The 20,119-nt window shown below is 40.5% G+C and overlaps 1 pseudogene across 1 annotated transcript; it reads left to right on the plus strand.

Moving 5' to 3' along the window:
- Positions 1-8,549: 8,549 nt before the first annotated feature.
- Positions 8,550-9,731, plus strand: LOC308490978 (dnaJ homolog subfamily A member 1-like; annotated as a pseudogene). Its single transcript has one exon. The product of its transcript is annotated as a dnaJ homolog subfamily A member 1-like (transcript).
- Positions 9,732-20,119: the final 10,388 nt, after the last annotated feature.

Raw genomic sequence — 20,119 nt, forward strand, 5'->3', positions numbered from 1 at the left:
TTAGAAGGGGGAAAGTGATGGCTTACAACATATTTCCTGGAACACATTAAATTCTGGAAAAACTAGTTAAGCATTCTGTTCTACCACTGCTTGGAACCACCTATAGAGATATGAAGATACACTGAAGAAAGTAGAGAAGATCTGAAGACATTTCCTGATCGGGTGGGCTCGGGGGCAGGAGGCAGCTCCTGGAGCTGTTGGTACATCACTTTTTATTGGAAGATATGCTCATATTTTGGAGAGAGGAGTCTTACACAGTCATGGCATTAAGGACAACAGTTTCAGAAAATCTCTGGATTGCCAAGAGATATTTTACATTCCTACATCCTGCTGATTTCTCTAGACAAGGGTACATATGATTTTCAGAATTTAATAAATAATTTTGCTTCTGCAATTGTATGTTCACATTCCATCCTCTGGATATCAAGACAATTTTGATTAGACTTAGAATCCTCTTTGGGCATGTGTCAGAGGCCAGAGCTACATTCATGTTGCAGAGTGCCACCACCATCCTGGTTAGGACCTGTGTGTGTCTCTGTGGGAGGAACTCAGTGTAGAGAAAGGTTTAAATGGGAAACAAATTAGGAATAGCAGAGCTGCTCCAGTTCTTTCTTCTGTCCAGCCACAAAGAACTTGAATGCAGTCCCATTTTCCTCACTTCAGGGTTTTTTTCATCGAGAAGAAATGTATGGTGCCGTGTGTGTGTGTGTGTGTGTGTGTGTGTGTGTGTGTGTGTGTGTGTGTGTGTGTTTAAGGGAGAGGAGCTAGAGAAATTGCTTCATTAAATTCCTGTGCATGTCTAAATTTTAATAACTTGGGCTTGCAGGTTCCACAGAAACAATCCATACATAATGTCCCAAACTAATTTCATTAATACTGGTACCTTATTCTGCACATGAGGCATTCTAATTTCCGATCCTGTGTAAATGAACAACAGCGGCTATGAGCCGGAGGGAAGTTTATGTTGTGTATCCAGGGTAACTGAAATCCTTATTGCCTTGGTAAAGATAATTCCCAGACTGTTTCTACTGTAACTACAGTCTACATTAGTGAAAATATTAAACCATTAAGCTATTGAACTTGTACAATTCCCCAAGGATTTTGTGAACTCCTTGCATGAGTCCACTAATTTTTCCAAGTTTCTGATATGATGTATTCAATTTAGGTTAGAGTGTTTCTCCTACCTCTTAGGCATGAGGCCCCTAAAAGGGAGGTAGGCAAAGCACTGTTTACAAGGATTTGTAAGGGTATGAGGACAGCGATAGACACAGCTGGAACCATGGCGAGCATGCGTTTCAAAGTCTGTCTACATCACGTCATCGTCCAGCATTCTCTGCTAACTGAGGGAGCATGGCTTCCACTGATGAGGCACAATGACACAGCTTAAAAGCCCCTGAGGGTTCCTCTAGGAAGACCCTACAGCCAGATGCAGGTCCCACCAGTGGTAGAGAGGGCAGTGAATTCTCATACTCCTCCCATTGTGAGGTGGCTGCTAATTCCCCTCCCCCACCTTGATTCTGAGATGGACTTAGGGATTGGCTTGTCCTAAAGAATGCAGTGAAGTGATGTTCTGGAACTCCTGAGACTAGGTAACAGGAAACATTTCAGTTTCTGCCTGAGCTTCTCCGAACACTCACCTTTAGACCCACATGCCATGTTGTAAGGAAGCTCAAGAAGACCTCTAGAGAAGACCACATGGAAAGGAACTGAAACCTCAGGATACCAACTCTGGCCAAGCTCCCAGTGACAGCTGGTGCCATCTTGTCAGCCAAGCAAGTGTGCCATCTTGAAAGTGGATACTCAGCCCTCCTAGTGCAGTTGCTGACTATCAAATTAAGCAGAGATGAGCTGTGCCTGCCAACCCCTGTCCAAATTTCAGATTCATGAGCAAAATGATGGTTGCTATTTTAAACTACTAAGTTTTTGGGATTTTTTAAAAATATAGCGAGAGATAACTGAAATACCACCTGGTAAGTCTGGTCCACAATGCTTTGGAATTTGATTGCCATGATTGGTCTTTGGGAGCAAAGGGGTGCCTGGGATTTCAGCTTCATCTCCATAAGACTCACCAGCTTCTTAGTTCTGCTTAACTCCACGGAAAGCAGGTCCACCTTGTCAAGCAGCTGAGACATGTTAGAGGTGAGTGGGTTAAGTATCATGTTCATCTTTTGGATCAGGAGACAGATGTTGGGGTTTCTCTCCGGAGCAGCCAAGCTCCTACCACAGTCCTGCTTCTGTGGCCTACTCTGCCTTCTTGGGGAGTACATAGTTGTTGAGCAGTCCCTTCCTGGGGGGATGGAGAGGTTCTTCTTCTCTGTGATCTTGTGTGTGATGCCACTCAGGGACTTCTTGTAGGAGGCATCATTGAAGAGGTCCTTCTCTGCTCTTGCTAGCTTGTTCTCCATTCTCTGGGGAGAGTGAACCAGTCATCCACACCCGGGGTGTCTTTCAGAATCCAACACCTGTTTCCACATGCTAGGTAAAGTGGCTGGCCATCATTGTCGATGCTTTTGTGTGCTGGAGTCCTGGAGAAAATGGAATGTATTTTCTAGAAGGTGCATCTTGGAAGCTCTGGACATCAGTAAATTAATGTCCAACCTCGTGTGTATGTGTGTGTGTGTGTGTGTGTGTGTGTGTGTGTGTGTAAAATCTTCACAGGGTTATATTTTAGGATTCATCATCATCACTGATCGAGTTGTGGTTTATTCTGCTCTACCTGTTCCTGAGTTTTGTACTCTGCAGAGTAGAACCTTACTGAATTTGGGCTGTGTGGGGGGAGGTGTAGGTCTGGGAGTGAGGTCCTCCTGTGCAGGGCTGTGGCTGGGTGGCCCTGGGAGTTACTGGGGCTAGCAGGTGCCACACTTCTCCCCTTGTTTGTGTGTCCACTCACTGTACTTTTGCATGATGTCATGGGAATCTGGGAGTCGTGTCTACAGAAGGTCACAGGAACCCCTGAAACAATGGGGCATGACAGCTCTATCCCCCACTAAGTGGAGGAGGGTAGACCAATATAGTTAAAAGTACACGTTCTTCATTCTAGAAATTCTACTCCTGGCATATTTTTACTGGCTATCTACTGTAACATATTTTAGTGGAAAAATATTTGAAACACCATGAATGCACATTAATAGGTGATGCATTTAAACAATGGTAATTCATTCTTTCCAGGGAGTATCATGTTGCCTTTAAACATACGTATTAGAACTATGTCACTTGATATAACAAATGTAAATGCTTAGAAGAGTGCCTGGCTCACATTATGTGTACAATAGCTAATGGTTTTTGTTGTTATAAAGTGAGAAAAATAAAGATGCAGGTATATAGCTATGTAATACATATATGTGTATATATGTATGATTATCTTGTATCTGTAAAATACATAAAATACCTTTATGTGAACAATACATGTTTATGATTAGGTGAGCATAGAGAAAGTCGTGGAAAGGTGAAAAAAGAGAGCAGGAGCTAAGGAGAAAAAAGACTGAAAGCAAAGTTTTTCTGATGAAACAACTTGTATAATATTGTCTCATCTTTGAAAGTTTATATGTGTGTGTATGCAGAGAGAGAAGTGAAAAGCTAGTTACCAAAATATAAATCGTGGTTATCTTTAGGTAGTGAGGGTCACAGAATTTTTACTCTTTTCAGCACACATTTTACTCTTTTCTTCACTTTTTGAATTTTTAAAACAACAAATATGAGCAGATTCTAAATCTGGAAAAATCTTTTCAGCGAAAAATGAGGTCTCTGACCTCAAATGCTCGTTTCGCACGTGAGTGACCTGAGCTGGGAGAAATGCAGGGTTTCTTTACTGATATGTCTATCTGGAAGATGTGCATTTTACCACCTGCAAACAGCAACCCTTCTCATCAGTGCCTTTGAAAACCACAATTCCATCCAGGAGGTTGGGATGCTTTCCTGTGGTCATTATTTTTATGGACCTATTTTTTTCTTTTTCTGGGTTTATTGAGATATAGTGAACATATAATGTCATGTAAGTTTAATGTGTACAATAGGATGATTTGATACATGTATATATTGCAAAATGATTGTCACAAGAAGGTTAGCTAATACCTCCATCACCTCACATAATCACATTTTCGATGCAGTGAAAACATTTAAGATTTACTCACAGAACAACTACCAAGTATATCAAACAGTGTTGTTACCTATAGACACCGTACTATATATTAGCTCCCCAGAACTTATTCATCTTATAATTAGAAGTTTGTACCTTGTGACCAACATCTCCCCATTTCCCTCACCCCAATCTTCTTCTCAAGGTTTCTATGCATTTGGCTTTTTTTCTTTTTTTTTAGATTTCACATATAAGTGAGATCATACAATATTTGTCTTTCTCAGTCTGACTTATTTCACTTCCCATAATGCCTTGGAGTTCCATCATGTTGTTGAAAACGGCAGGATTGCCCTCTTTTTATGGCTGAATAATACTCCATTGCGTGTGTGTGTGTGTGTGTGTGTGTGTGTGTGTGTGTACCATTGTACGTGTGTACCACCCATGCAATTGTCCATGGGCACTTAGATCATTTCCACATTTTGCCTATTTGAATGATGCTGCAGTGAGCATGTAGGTGTAGACATCTCTTCAGGTTAGTGGTTTGATTTCCTTCTGATACATACCCAGAAGTGGGATTGCTGCAGCATATGGTAGCTCTGTTTTTAATTTTTTGAGGAAACTTCACACTATTTTTCATAGTGGCTGCACCAATTTACATACCTACCAACAGTAAACAGGGTTTCCTTTGCTCCACATCCTCACCAACACTTGTTATCGCTTAACTTTTTGATAATAGACATTCGATCAGGTGTGAGGTGGTATCTCATATGGTTTTGATTTGCATTTCCCTGATGATTAGTGACGCTGAGCAACTTTTCATTTACCTATTGGGCATTTGTATGTTTTATTTGGGGGAAAAATGTCTATTCAAGTCCTCAACCCATTTTTAAATTAGCTTTTTTCCCCTTTCTGTTTAGTTGTTGGTTCTACTTCTTTCTAATGCCGAATCACAAAACAAAAATGCTGAACTCTTTAAAGAGAAACAACAGATTGGAAAGAGCAGAAGGATGTTTTTTGAGATGATAAAAATGTTCTAAGTCTTAATCTGGGTTGTAGTTACACAGGTACAACTTACAGGTACAATGTCATTGAGCTGTATGCATAAGATGTATACACTTTATGGTATATAAATTATACTTCAATAAAATGCAGTTAACAATAGATATATGAGATATACTTCTTGGAGAGACTGTCATGTACACAAACATTTTCAAAACAAGATATGAGCGGATTCATGGAGGTAGTATGGAGTGTCACACTCAGGAGGGGGTCCAATTTATTACCATGAGATTGTTTCCATCATGTGCTTTTCTTCGCCAAACATCCCAGTAATCTGAAACCATTTTGCTTCATCTTGGACAGCTGGTTGGTAGGTAGATGTACCTTCCTTAACCAAGTCCTCCCTGCCCCAAGAGAAGTGCTACTGTGCAGATAAAAGCACATAAACAATGGGTTTTGGAATCGTGCCTAGATGCTGGGAGGAAACAAAAGAATCACAAAATATAGCCCTGTTGAGTAACGCACATTTGGAAGAAAAACAGAATCATTTAAGTCATATTATATATAATCAGAGCCAAGAATGAGAAGTGAGGGTAACACATAGCAATTTCTTTGGCTTTGGGGCTTCGACATTCTCATTCTGAACAGCTGTCAGGGCATCAAGACTGCATCACCTGGGAAACCTCTAATATTTTTTAAGATTCATATTATTAATAACTCCCTTCTCATGGCCACCCAGCCCCTCAGTGTTTAGGTGCTTGGAGCACCCTAACTGAACTTGTTTTAGAATAGCCGCAGGACATGACTTCTAAGTTTGAAAGCACTGTTAACCTTCTAACACAAGCTTGTTGGACTTTTTAATTTGGTACCCGTACCTGGTGTTAATCTTCCTCTGTTTACATGGGATTAGGGTAATTTTCTCCCCATGTGATCAATCTTATATATGTATATATATATATATATATATATATATATATATATATATATATATATTTTTTTTTTTTAATTTTGGGAAATTATTTTTACTGTTAATCTTTACTAAGTGCCAGTGAGATAACAAAAGCTGCAAGATTGTGAAAAAAAAATCTAATAGCAAGAAATCAGTCAGACTCTTCCCACTCAAATGTGGGCTTTTTATGTGTGGCTACAGCTTTATTTTATTCTTTTCAAACCTATTATAGCAGCAAAGAATAAGCATTAGAACACAGCCCTCCATGGTGCCTGCTCCTGGTCCTTCCTGCATAAGGAAGGGGAGGAAGGCTTTGGCCCATTCTCAGTTCCAGGTAGGGGACAGGAAAGCAATGGAACAATATCTGCAGGCTGGTTGTTTAATGTGGGCTCTGGAAAAACAACTTTCAAGCGTACCCATTATCCCCTAACCCTGCCCTTGAGCCCCATCCTCTGTTTTTAGGGTATTTTGTAATTTCCTGGGTTTAGCCCAGTTAGTCCAGAGAGTGAACTAGGGATTCTAATGAGGTCAAGATCACATGGTTATTATCCAATATTGTCCAGTGTTGACCAGTTGAGAAACAAATTGATGGCCAAAGGATGGGTTCTAGAACCAGACAGATCTGGGTTTGAAATTTAGGCTCTTCTACCTATTCTGGTCTTTGAATGGTTAATTAACCTCTCTGAGCCACTTAGGAATGACATATGAATAATATTATCTAGTTTTCAGGATTGTTGAGGGGGATTAAATGATATGTATATACATGCCTGTCATATATCAGTTTCTCATTAAATATATATGCTTTTACTAGCTTTACCTGCTTATAAATAATTGTCTTAACAAAGGTTGAATCTCTAGCACCTGGGAAGTGCTTGGCATATAGTATGATTTCAATACACTTTTAAATATGTAAATGTGTACCGCTGCCTTTGAAGGCATTACCATCTGTGGCATATTCTGTGTACCCAGCTTCTCTCTTTGACCAGGAGTATATCTGAATAGATACAATAAAGTGGGGCTCTAGAGGGAAAGAGAGAGAATTATGCTTTGATAAAACGAGAAGGTGGGGACTAGGCTCATCAGATGACTCTAGTCATCCAAAACATACCCTGGGCCTCTGGAATAAAGGCATTGACATTCTACTAGGTAGCCTGGCCTTCCTACCCTTTCTGTCCCCAGACATGGGATATGGTCTTTCTTCCTCTCTTTCCACTGTAGGCCTCTTTCCAGCTTAATGACAGCTTTGCCCCAGTTTTCTACCATCTTGGCCTCAATATTCACTTCTCTGCAAGACTGATCCTTAGGATTAGAAGCTTTTCTCAGACTGTCTGTCAGGGAAAGTCTGTGCTGAGAAGAAACACTGAAAATAGAATCTTGATTGAGCAGGACAGAGATGGTAGAAGCCAAATACAAAGAGTCTTGATAAAAGTGAGGGAAGCGGAGAGGCAGCGGCTTCTCTCTGAGAGTGACTGTGTTTATGAGCAGTTCACAAAAACAACAGAAGAGGGTACTCAAGAGCTTTGAAGTGATAAAAGCAGTCCAGATCCATTTTTTTCCTCTTAAGGGTATAGATAACTTAATCACTCTTGAAAGTGAGCCATAGAAAAGAACTGAGTTCGACTGCTATGCAAAATTGCTATACAGAATGAAAAGAATATGGGGCAAAATAACCCCTTTATAAGCAACAAAGGCATGTAAAAAAGACAATGCCAAAAGAAGATAAAGACTGATTTCATATTTTAAAGCAAGTTAAAAGAAATTAATAAAATGACAAAAACAGTAAAAGCATAAATCCAAGTTAGAAAAACTCAGAAAATAAGTGATGTAACAAATGGGAGTTTGGGAAAGAGAAGAACTAAACAAGGTACAAATTAGAGATAGAAAAAATTACTTCAGAAGCTTAAAGCCTAAACTAGAAGGAAGCCAAGAGTTAAAAAATTAACTACAGATAATGGTTTAAGGGAAAATTCGCAAAGGAGGAAAATATTTAAAATAATACAAGAGATTAAAAGGATTTAAGAGAAAATGATAGATATAAAAGACAAGTAAAAACTATCCAACATATGTACAACAGGAAGCCCCAATGTAGAAAGCCTACACAATGGAATAGACAAATACCAAAACTATAACTTAAGAAAATTTTTATGAAATAAGAAAGACATGAAACTATACATTGAGTGGACACATGATGTCCATAGGAAAACCAACACAGGATGGCCAAAACTGAAAAAAATCTTGGGCATTGAGACCAAAAGGTCAAGTCATTTATAAAGAAAGAAAGAAAATAAGATTGCCATTAGATCTTTGATGCATCATTTTGTGCCTGAAAACAATAAGTTCAGTAATGCTCATAATAGAAAACCAATAGACAATAGTCAAAAAAATAGGGAATTAATAGTATTGCATAGGAGCTTCCCGGAATGCTGTGTGAGAGGCAGAGGAGCTGTGGCTGCCTGAGCTATGTACAGCAATGTGCTCCTTGCTGCTCCCCCACACTGGCCTCACCCCTCTCACTGGCTGTCAAAAATGGTGAAAGAAACCACTTACTATGTTTTGGGGGATCAAACCCAATGCCACCCAGGAAGAATTGAAAAAGGCTTACAGGAAAGAGGCCTTGAAATACCACCCTGATAAGAATCCAAATGAAGGAGAAAAGTTTAAACAGATTTCTCAAGCTTACAAAGCACTCTGATGCAAAGAAAATGGAATTGTATAATAAAGGAGGAGAACAGGGAATTAAAGAAAGTGGAGCAGGTAGTGGTTTTGGCTCTGCCATGGACATCTTTGATACATTTCGGGGGGGGGGGAGGAAGGATGCAGAAAGAAAGAAAATGTAAAAATGTTGTACATCAGCTCTCTGTAACCTTAGAAGATTTATATAATGGTGCAAGAAGAAGACTAGCCCTGCAAAAGCATGTGCTTTGTGTCAAACGTGAAGGCTGAGGTGATAAGAAAGGAGCAGTAGAGTGCTGTCCCAATTGCTGAGGTACTGGGATGTATATAAGAATTCATCAGATAGGACCTGGAATGGTTCAGCAAATTCAGTCTGTGTGCATGGAGTGACAGGGCCATGGGGAACGGATCAGTCCTAAAGACAGATGTAAAAGCTGCAATGGAAGGAAGATAGTTCAAGAGAAGAAGATTCTAGAAGTTCATATTCACAAAGGCCTGAAAGATGGCCAGAAGATAACAGTCCATGGTGAAAGAGACCAAGAACCAGGACGGGAGCCTGGAGATATTATCATTGCTTTAGATCAGAAAAACCATGCTGTTTTTACTCTACGAGGAGAAGACCTTTTCATGTTTATGGACATATAGCTGGTTGAAACATTGTGTAGCTTGTGAAAGCCAATATCTACACTTGACAACCAAACCATAGTTATCACCTCTCATCCAGGTCAGATTGTGAAGCACGGAAACATGAAGTGTGTGCTAAATGAAGGCATGCCAATTTATCATATACCATATGAAAAGAATTGCCTAATCATCGAATTTAAAGTTTCCTGAGAATGTCTTTGTCTCTCCTGATAAACTCTCTTTGCTTGAAAAACTCCTACCTGAAAGGAAGTAGAAGAGACTGATAAAATGGACCAGGTAGAACTGATGGTCTTTGATCCAAATCAAGAAAGATGGTGCCATTACAATGGAGAAGGATCTGAGGATAATGGCCATCATCCTAGGGGTGGTTTCAGAGTCAGGGCCTCTTAATGAATAACACACACTGCTGGCATTTTATACGCAGTAGTGAAGGAGTGGAGGACTATAATCATAATATGCTCACTACTTGCTATTGCTTTTGTTTTACCGTTCAACTATAGTAGTGTTTTAAAAGTTAAATGAAGAATAAGCTCAAATACAAAAGCTCAAAAAACAGTACTGCATAAAGATAATAGTATAAAAGTAAACATTAGAACAATTATGCAAACTTTTCTAAATAACAAAATTTATACTTTCCCAAAGAAAGGGCAGATAAAATAAACCATATAGTTAAAAGCTATATTTAAACATATATGATAAAACAGTATGTAAGAATTGAGATAAAATATATTAATCAATTGATAAATGTAATCAAAAAAGATTTTCAGATAGAATAATGAAGTAAATTAGTGATATGTTGTATATAAGACAAACCAAAATAAAAAAGATTCAAAAGATAAAAAATAAAAAGGGTGGATAAAGATATATGAGGCATATGCAAATGAAAAGAAGGTAGAGGTCTCAATCTTGATATCTGACAAAGGAGAGTTAATACCCAAAAGCTTAAAAAATAAAAAAATACAAGGAAAGATACTTGATAAGGCTAAATTCTTTATAAATATATAACTGTTATTAATATTTGTGTACCGAGTAACACTTTAACAATTTTCAGAAAGCAAAAATTAGAAGAAATGTAAGGAGAAAAGAAATACCCTAGTAGTAGAAAACTCTAACACAATTTGCTCAGTTCCAAACAGATCATATTGGGACTTTGGGGGGGCGGGAATCTGTAAGAATATAGTAGACTTATGCAACATAATAATCAAATAGATCTTATACATATCCAACTATTAACCCCAATAATAGAAAAGACACCTTTTCCATTCTACAAGGAACATTCATGAAGACTGAGCACATCTTAGGCCACAAAGAAAATGTCAGTAAATTCTAAAAAACTACATTCTGATCAAAATGCTATAAATTAATTACATCAGGCCACCTACTTGGAAATTTAAAAACCCACTGTTAAACACTTGCATCGAAGAAGAAATACTAAATAAAATCGTAGAATTCTTTTGAAAATAATGATAAGCAGTAAACAGAGGAAACAGTATGTAACTATCAATACAAATGAAAAATAAAATAAATAAATTAAACAACCAAGTATAAAAATCAGAAAAATAACAAAACTAAGCCAGAAAAAGCAGAAGAAATTAATAAGAATGAAAGCAAAAATTAATATGACTGGTTCTTTAAAAAAAAATCAATAAAATAGACAAACTGCTAACCTAATTAGTAAAAAAGGAAGCAAACAAACACGTAACATTAATGTCAAAGGGAAAAACCATCAAAACAGGAAATTTAAAAAAATCATTAAGAGGCCATTTTGCACAACTCTATGCAAATACATTTGAAAATCCTAATGAAATTATACATTTCTAGAAAAATACAATTTACCAAATGGATCCCAGGGGTAGGTATAAAAACCTACTACATAATCTTCTATGAGAGATAGTTACACAGAGAAAGTGATCAAAATAAATTGCAGTGATGTCCCTGGACACCTTGAGAAGACTCTTCCCCTAAAACGTGATTTATCAGGACTATCATAGCAAATTAAAAAAGAAAACCTGTTGATATCTCATTTATACTCCAAGAAGCAATTTTCTTTGATGGATGAACTCAGTCTGGAATGAGCCTGAGCCAGGACAAAAATTAATCCACACTCTGATAAGCAGCAAAGTCCATAACAACCTCAAAAAGTGAAAAACAGCCTAGTAGTCAACTGGCTCCGCTTTCTTAAACCCTCCTTATTATGAACTCCCAGCACAATCCCAAATGATATACGAAGCCCCTCCCAGTTCCCTCCTACCAAGGTGACCCATGAATTCTCCTTGATTCCTTGGGTACATGTCCTTTTTTGCCACACCAAGCTCAATAAACCTAACTTTATCTTTGACTACAGAAGTGTACCTGGTCATCTTTGACTGGTGGGCACTTACAGATGTCTCTGTATAAATCCCTTAAACCATGGGACACTTATAGTCAAATTTCTCAGTCATGTCCCATTCCAGGAATTAGAATCTAGTAGCAGAAAAGAAATCCAGTCTGTGTGAAAGAGATCTAAAGATACCACAACTCCAGGAGTCTTGCTTCCCCTACTCATTTTCTCTACATGTCCATTGTTTAGGGTCATCTTGTTACCCCAGTCTCAACACCCTCTCAACAACCACCCCTCCCGATCTTGTCTCCTCCCTCTTTCTATTCTTTTATGAAGATCAGTTTAGTCCTCTCCCAGCATGAAAGACTCTTCCCTAGGAGGGGGAGGGAAAATGAGGCTTTGGTTTTAGGGTTCTTTTGATGGGCTGGAGTGGAAGTGACAAAACTGCCCTATTAGTAGCTTTTTGTCCTCTCAGGAGGCTGGAGTTTATGAGTAGGTTCCTTTTCATTGACGCATCCCAACAATGTCTCAACAATTGAGAAGAGGTGTTGGCAGTTGCAATTCTTCCCCTTGTAGAATTGAGGAGGAAAAGCCCAGAAAGGCTAAGAACTCCTTAGCCAGTAAATTGGCAGACTTCAGTCAGAGCCTTTTGTTCCAAGCAGGCCCTCTAGTGAACACATCATGAACTCATGGCATTTACATTAGTAATAGTTTTAAAACCACCACCTCCCCTGATGAGCTCCTACTATGTGCCTGACTAAGGCTTGGTGCTTTACGCTAGTTCTTCTCAAACTGGGATGTATATGCTAATCACTTGAGCATCTTGGTAAAATGCAGAAATGCAAACTAATTCAGCATTTCTAATAAGTGTGTTCTCTCTTAATGCAGATGCCGCAGGTCCGCGGACCATACTTTGAGTAGCAAAGTATGTGCCACCTTGATTCAGCGTCACAATAAGCCCACGTGACAATGCTTCTAAATCCTGACTGCACTTGGGGGTGGGGGGAGGGGGGGTGGTTGTTAAGCTTTCTAATCCTCAAATGCAGCCCATACTAACCATGTCAGCGTCCCTGGGAGTGAGACCCAGGTGGCTCTAACACAGGCTAAAGTTGAGAACCCCTATATGGGCTAAGTAAGAGTACTGTCATTTTATAACCAAAGAAACTAACGCTTAGCGAGAGTAATTACTTTATCTTAGACCCTATACAGTCAGTGATGGAGGTAGGATTTGAACCCAGGGCTGTCTGGCTTGAGAGTCCATTCTCTTAACCACTGTTCTCTACGGGCTCTCATGGAGATGACACTAGCTAGCAATCTATTATTGTTAACGGAGGAAAGAAGATCCACACACGTTAAACCATCAGAAAACAGTTGGAGCCCACAGATGCCTCAGTGCTAAGACTCTCAGGTTGATTTATGACCCTTTAGCATTAGGAGGGTAAAAAGTTCTCCCTGGCGTGAAGGTGCCTGCTGCTCTGCCTCTGACCCAGCACATGGCATGGAATTGACTATGCACCACTGATTCCCTGGCTTTCCAATAAATGCTGATTGATCAGCATTATTTTCTCTCCCCTTGAAGTATCAAGTGTAAGAAAAAGCCAGGTGCACTAAATCAGCCCTAAAATGCATGCGATTGAGGAAGTGGATTCAGAGAGAGAGAGACAGAGAGAGAGAGACAGACAGACAGAGAGAGAGAGAGAGAGAGACAGACAGACAGACAGACAGACAGACAGACAGACAGACAGAGACAGAGACAGAGACAGAGAGAGAGGAACTCTCCAAGGCTTTATCAAACTGGAATTGTGAAGCCTTGGGTTGGACAGCAGCCAAATGTCTGCCCCTTTCTGATGGGAAGCAAAGGGTTCCCTGAAGGACAGATTATGCTGGCAATGGCTGGGCTCATTCTCCCATCTGGGAATTCATTAATGAGGGCTTAGGTTCAAAGGCAGATAACAAGCTAATCAAAAGTAGAAGAGAAGCCCTGAAAATCATGTTGTCTAATGAGTAACGCTGGTGAGAGCAGGTGAGAAGGTAGAGCAGGTGGAGTGATAGGTGTCTTCTATGCCCTGGGGCTGACTGACCACCAGGTTTGACAAGATTCAAAAAAGAAATCTCAGGACAAGAGTATTATTTAAAGTCAGTAATGTCACAATCCTCTATGCCAGCCACCTCCCTCAGTCTTCTTGTGCCCTATTATCATCTCATCATTTCAGAGACTGAGGCCCTGCCCACAAACAATGCCACCTGGGCCCAAGGCCAAACCAGCTGGTTAAGAGGGGCAGGGAGAGGGGCTTATAGGAGAGGCACCCGCTGGCCCCACAAGCTTTCTCAGAGAGAACACAAAAATGCATTTTACACTAAAGAATTACACTTTTACTTTATGCTTGAAAATAGTTATTTGGGGTATTATAAAATGAAATTTTGTTCTGTGTTTGGCCTCATAAGCTATGTAGTTTGGGGAAGGAACAGAGAATGTAAAGAAGGTTGTTACATTTGTCAGGTTTTCTTTCTCTCCCGTGTGAAATCCTGCTGCTTTCTGATGTCTAAGTACTAACTCAAACATTTTCTTTGCTTAGTACACCTCCAGAGTTTTACTTCTGTTCAAAGAGGAAGGAAACCTGAAGCTTTGCCCAAAACATCACTGTCACGCGGGGTGTCAGGTGGGGTCTCTGCTTCTGCTCCCCACATAACCCAGGACATGGTGAGGCCAAAAAAGAATACCCACGGAGCCATAGGTAGGGGGTTCATACCACTATACTCTCGCTGGCAGCTGGGTTGGAGACACAGGAGGCAGGAGTCACACTATCCGCAACCTGCCATCCACTTGTCTCTGCCAACCAACCTCACTTGCTAGCTGCAATCCGCCTCTCTGCAATCTGCAATCCACACTCCGCCACTTGCTAGCTCAGCCACCATTTTCTTGCTAGCCCCCATTTTTCTGTTAGCGTAGCCACAGCAGTTATATTAGTGGCCAATGGCTCACTGGTTACAGCTGACGGCCAACTAGCCACAGCTGATGGCCAGCCAATCACAGTTGATGGCCATTTACTACCTGAGCCAGCACCTTTCCACGTGAGGCCGAGAGCCTGGAAACTGCTCTCTGGGGCTCTGTCCCCACAATCACCTTTGTGGATCTTCTCTGGTTGTGGCTCTCCTGTGAGTAAGAGTACAGAAATAATTTGAATATTCATATACCACCAAGCTGACCACCCATCTGGCCTCTCTCTTCCCCAGTGTCCAACCATGATGGACAATCCTTTCTTTGGCCAATTCCTCTCTCTCCCATCTGCGTGGCCCGTGGAGCCAGGAGGGCTTGGCCTGAGGGGGAAGGGCAAGGAGATTGAGAAAAGATGCAGAGACAGGAAACAGGAAAGCTGGGCTCGGGAGGTCCACTGTCCACGGATGGCGGAGCAGTGCCGCAGTCTTTATTTCACACACAGTTTATATACAGTCTTAGAACAGTTGTCTATACAAACAAGTATTAGCAGAACAAGCAGGTATCAGTAGAACATTCTGTTTTGTGTATTGGCCAGTTTGTATGTCTGTGGCTGCATTAGTGTTATCTTGTACTTTCTGGGAAGATGTTGGGGCGAGGCTTCCCATGGGAATGACCTTGCAGGCTGCAAAGCCCTTGTCAGCTTACAGCCTGCTTCCTACACCCACCTTCCCTCTCTTTTCATCCTTCCCAATGATTCAAACTCCTCTCTTCCTTCCAGTATGAAAAACCATTAAGTTCCCACCCACCTTGGGTCTTACCAATTCTGCAGCTTCTGCGGTCTCTGATGTGGTTGGAGGTACCTGATCTCTGCCGGTTACAGGAGTTCAAAGCCCCTAGGTGGGAAGGAGAGGTTGTGAGGTGTGTGGCACCTCCACTCCAGGTAGAAACATTTCCCATCCCCCAGGGATTCTGATTAGTAGTTCTGGGAGTCTAAAACTCAGATATAGCTCACATTGCTAGAGTTAGTTTCATGTTGGAAATCCTCAGCCGATGTACATAGTAGGTTTATCTACCCACCTCCCCAATTATATTACAAAGTCCTCACTCAATAACTTAATAAGGAAAAGCTCTATGAAAAATCAGTCCTTCCTGACGTATAGAGATTTCCCCTGGCTAGGAAAGAGAGGGTTTTGAATAAGATGGACAAGAAGGTGTTCTCACAACACATAGAATGCCTTTCATTTTATACAGCCACTGTATTGCTCTCACATCTCTAAACAAGTGGTTCCCAGCCTGGCTACCCCCACTGAAGTCGCCTGGGGCACTTGTAGGAATCCTGGTACCCAGGCTGTACCCAAGATCTTTTGCATCTGAATGTTTGTGATGGGACCCAGGCATCAGTAGCTTTTTTATGATAGTCGTTTTCAAATTTGGCTACACATTTAGAATCTCTTGGGAGGCTTTAAAAAATACTAATGCCTCATCCCATCCCCCAGGGATTCTGATTAGTAGTTCCGGGATACCATCTGTGCACAGGGGATTTAAAATATTTCCCCAAGTGAATCTCATACAGAGCCAAGGTTGAAAACCAATACTTTAACTATTGTCTTCTTCCAAATTTTCCAGCCTGGGGACCGGCTGAGAGAAAACTTTGCTGGTAAACCAAATCCAAACAAAATCCCGGTGATCTACTGGTTGATCTACTTACAGTACTCTTTTTTTTACAATGATTTTGTACAGTGAGTCTACAGGCAAAATGGCATTGTTAGGCAGAAAGCTTCCGTTTGTGACTTTATTCTACCAGCAACCGCTCTCCCTGAGCTCCAGCTTATTGCTCTGAGTCACGGTAAAACTGTGACCAACAAACAAGAACAACCCAGGTACTTGAGGCACTCTTACTAGACTTGCATTTTTAGTTGAGTTTGAATAACTAGGTTGCTAGAGGAACTCAAACAATGCAACCTTGCTGGATTTCCACAAAAGAACTCTGCAACTCTTGAAAATGCCTATGAAACAATTGGTCTTGTGTGTGAAGTCACATGAGTTGGTGATGGGACAGCAGCCTGAAGACAAAGACTTAGAGGTCCCTGAGCTCAGTACATTGACTCCTTTTACTGTCTCTACATCCAGGGGAAGATGAAGGTATATGGAAAAATCAGGAGAAATTAAAAAAACAGTCTCAGGTTGTTTAAGTAGGTAACTTAGTGGAGGTAGAAGGTAAAACTAGATACTAGGTAAAAATCCCTTCTGGTCCTAAGATTCTCAGTTTCTGCATAGTTTGTTCTAAATCACATCCATGGCAGGAGAAAATATCTTTAAGGAAAATATTTGACCTAGGAAGGTTACATATTTAATATAGTGAGACACTTATGTAAATACTACAACATATTCAAGAATGCATGTGTATGTAGAAAAATATGCTGAGAAATGGGAGTGTGGCTTTATCTGAACTAATGTTATAAAGGCAGAGTCATTGAGAAAGGATCTTTTAAATTTGAAGTGGTGGATTAGGCCTCAGATTGCTGATTCCTAACTTCTGTAATTTGCTCAGGCAATTCTGTCTAGATATCCTCGTTGCATTTCCATCATTATTTTAAAAATGTTTATTTACTTATGAAATAAGATATTGGTTCTAGGGTAAGCAAGAAGAATAAGGCATGATTTGTGCCTTAATGCCTTCCTCAACTAAGAATCATTTCAAGAAATCATGTAGCTAACAGGTCTGCCTGGGCATTGTGATCCAAAGAATTTGGTGGTCAAGCTGCCAAAATTTGTGATGAAATGGATCAAATGCCTTCCTTCCCTTCACTATCCTTGACTACTCTTGAATGACTGTGCTTATTAAGTGGTTAAAAAAGCAAGCAGTGAAAAATAGGAGGATGGAGTTACAAAAGCATGGAGAATCCTGAGGGATCAATTATATCTCCTGCATAATTGCCAGTTGACTCTAGACATAAAAGAAGGGAATCCCATATGCCCAATCTTCTTTAAACATGACATCACTTCACTTGGGGAACAGGTCTATTTAGATATCTACATGATAGACCAAGCCAATTAGAGTGTAGGGTAGAGACCTCCTCTGGGGAGATCTGACCAAATTGGCTTATTGCAAAGAGCCAAGTAGGAAAGAGATGGCATCAGCTTGTGTGACTGCCACATATTTCAGCACTCCCACTATATAAGACACATGTGTCAGTCTTTGCAAGAGTCTACTACTGTGTGGATCAGCAGTTAGGACAGAGGTGTCTAAAATCTAAACCCAATTTTATGACGCCAAGACCATGGCTCCTTGTCCTTCATTCACAGCTGAATGAATCCTACACCTCCTAGCACAGTAAGCATTCAATATGACCTATTAGTGTTCAGAAGACACCATTTCTCACTCTCTTGGTCATCTATCACTCTCTAAGTAAGCTCAGGGTTGTTTGTGAAGTTTGGGATCAATCATACCCAAATGGGGAAAAGGAGCCCCAATGATGGTATTGATTTTGTCCCTAAATAACCTCACGACTTTCGTCAAGCCATCTGAACTCTGCGCTCACCTTTCCTCTCCACACTTAACACATATCTTCTCCTTTCTGTCTATCTTACAAAGGAATTTTGGTAATGAAGTATATTAAGAAAATTTAAAAGTACTCAATGATATTCATCTTTGTGTCCCTGGAGTCTTGTTTGTAGCAGGTCCTTGCAATGTTTTTAAAAATGAATAAAGTGACCTCAAAACCCCTGTCGTAAGCTCGTTCAGTACTAGGTGTATTTTTTATTTTCTTGGAATCAGATTAGGGTGAGAGGAACCAAAGGCCACGGACATCCTCCAATTTTGATTTCTACAGTTACCATATCTACTCAACGATCTAATGATAAATGCCTGCTCACGGACACTCCTCACCTTCCCACATCTCAACACGTGGAACATCCCTATTTCCATGCTTTTGCCAAGGCCCTTCCCCTCACCTGGAGTGCCCTTCCCTCTCTTCCCAGCTTAACGGACTTCTACACATCTTATGAACATCCTCTCTCAAGCCATCCCCACAGGTGGTCTCCCCCTCCTCAGAGTGTTAACATGGCTTTATATAAGACATTCAATGTGTGAATGTTTTGTCTATCCAATTAGACTGTGGGCTCCATGAAGATGAAGAACACATCATACTTTTCTTTGGAGACTGTCCAGTGAGAATCACATACTCACATAAGTGGAAATTATAAAACTTCCAGTTTCCAATGGAACTTATCTGGCATATCTGGATAATCATAAGACATCCAAGATAATTTTGCATAGATAATTCTGTAGCTAAAAAGGAATGATGAACTGTATGTATAATTCCCAAATGAGTTCCAAGGTAGGGGAATCAGTTAACTTGTGTCAGCAAAAAGAAGTAAAAAAGTCAGTGTGGTTGAACAACCATGCTTCTTAATGTACCCCAAAGGTATGGATATGTACCCCAAAGGTATGTACTCCAAACAGTTGTCCAGCATCTTGACTGTCAGGGGAAAGACTCAGTGAGAACCCTGAGTGGAGCTGTCCTCAGGTGTGGTGCTGAAAGGTTAACTTTGAGCTTGCACTAATCATAGATTCTGGACACTAGAGAGCCTAAACAAATGAATAAGAACAGCTTTTGAGAAGGTCCTTTTTTGTGGTGTCCTTCATACCCCTCAAACTTTACTGTCCAAAACATAATTCATTTTCTTTCAGACAAGTTTTTCTTCCTCTTATATTCCCTAAGTCCTTGCACACTGCTTCTTAAATAGCTCTTAAAACCATCTTTTCCTCTCTATTTCTATTGCCAGTGCAACAATTTCTTAACTGGTTTCTCTCAAATACTTTGCCATTAATGGCTGCCATTAACAGCTCTCATCCCCAACGCCTATAGAATTTAATTATAGGTCATTAGAGTGGGAGCAGGTGCAGCAAGGTGCTCCAGACTGACAGTTAAACTGTAAATATCAACCTGTAATAGACGAGAATGATATACATGAACAGTTCTTTACAGATAAAATATTTCTAGGACCAGAACGAGCAAGAGGAAACAAAGCCTGTTTGTGTGAACCAGACCAAGTCAGGCAGAGTGAAGGTCATATCCATGTTTAAAGAAGGTCTATGAAGAAAACATATTGTTCACAGGGGGTGGGTGGAGGTACCATCTGCACATGATAAGAAGGTGAGTTTTCAGCAAAGAATTGGCAGTGCTGATTAGGCATTGCTCAGGCTGCGTGTCTCCTCCTCTTACAGATGCATGTCTGTTGGGTTGTTCTAGTTATTCTTAGTCAGCTCCTCTACCCAGCTATGGCCTTGGGAGGCTGGCCTGAGTGGACTGTATTCATGGGTTCCTTTGCCTTCTGGCTACACACTGGGGTTAGTTAATAGAGAACACAGGAGGAGATCAGAGAGAGAGAATAGAGTGAGGTTGGATTATTGCTTCTTCCAGCTTCACTCCATGATGGCTGTCCTGCAGAAGACCAGAGCTTCTGCCCTATGGCTGCTCCTACAACTCTCTCCCTCCAGCTTCCAATTACCACTTC

Source organism: Rhinolophus hipposideros (genome assembly GCF_964194185.1).
Source record: "Rhinolophus hipposideros genome assembly, chromosome: 22".
NCBI lineage: Eukaryota > Metazoa > Chordata > Mammalia > Chiroptera > Rhinolophidae > Rhinolophus > Rhinolophus hipposideros.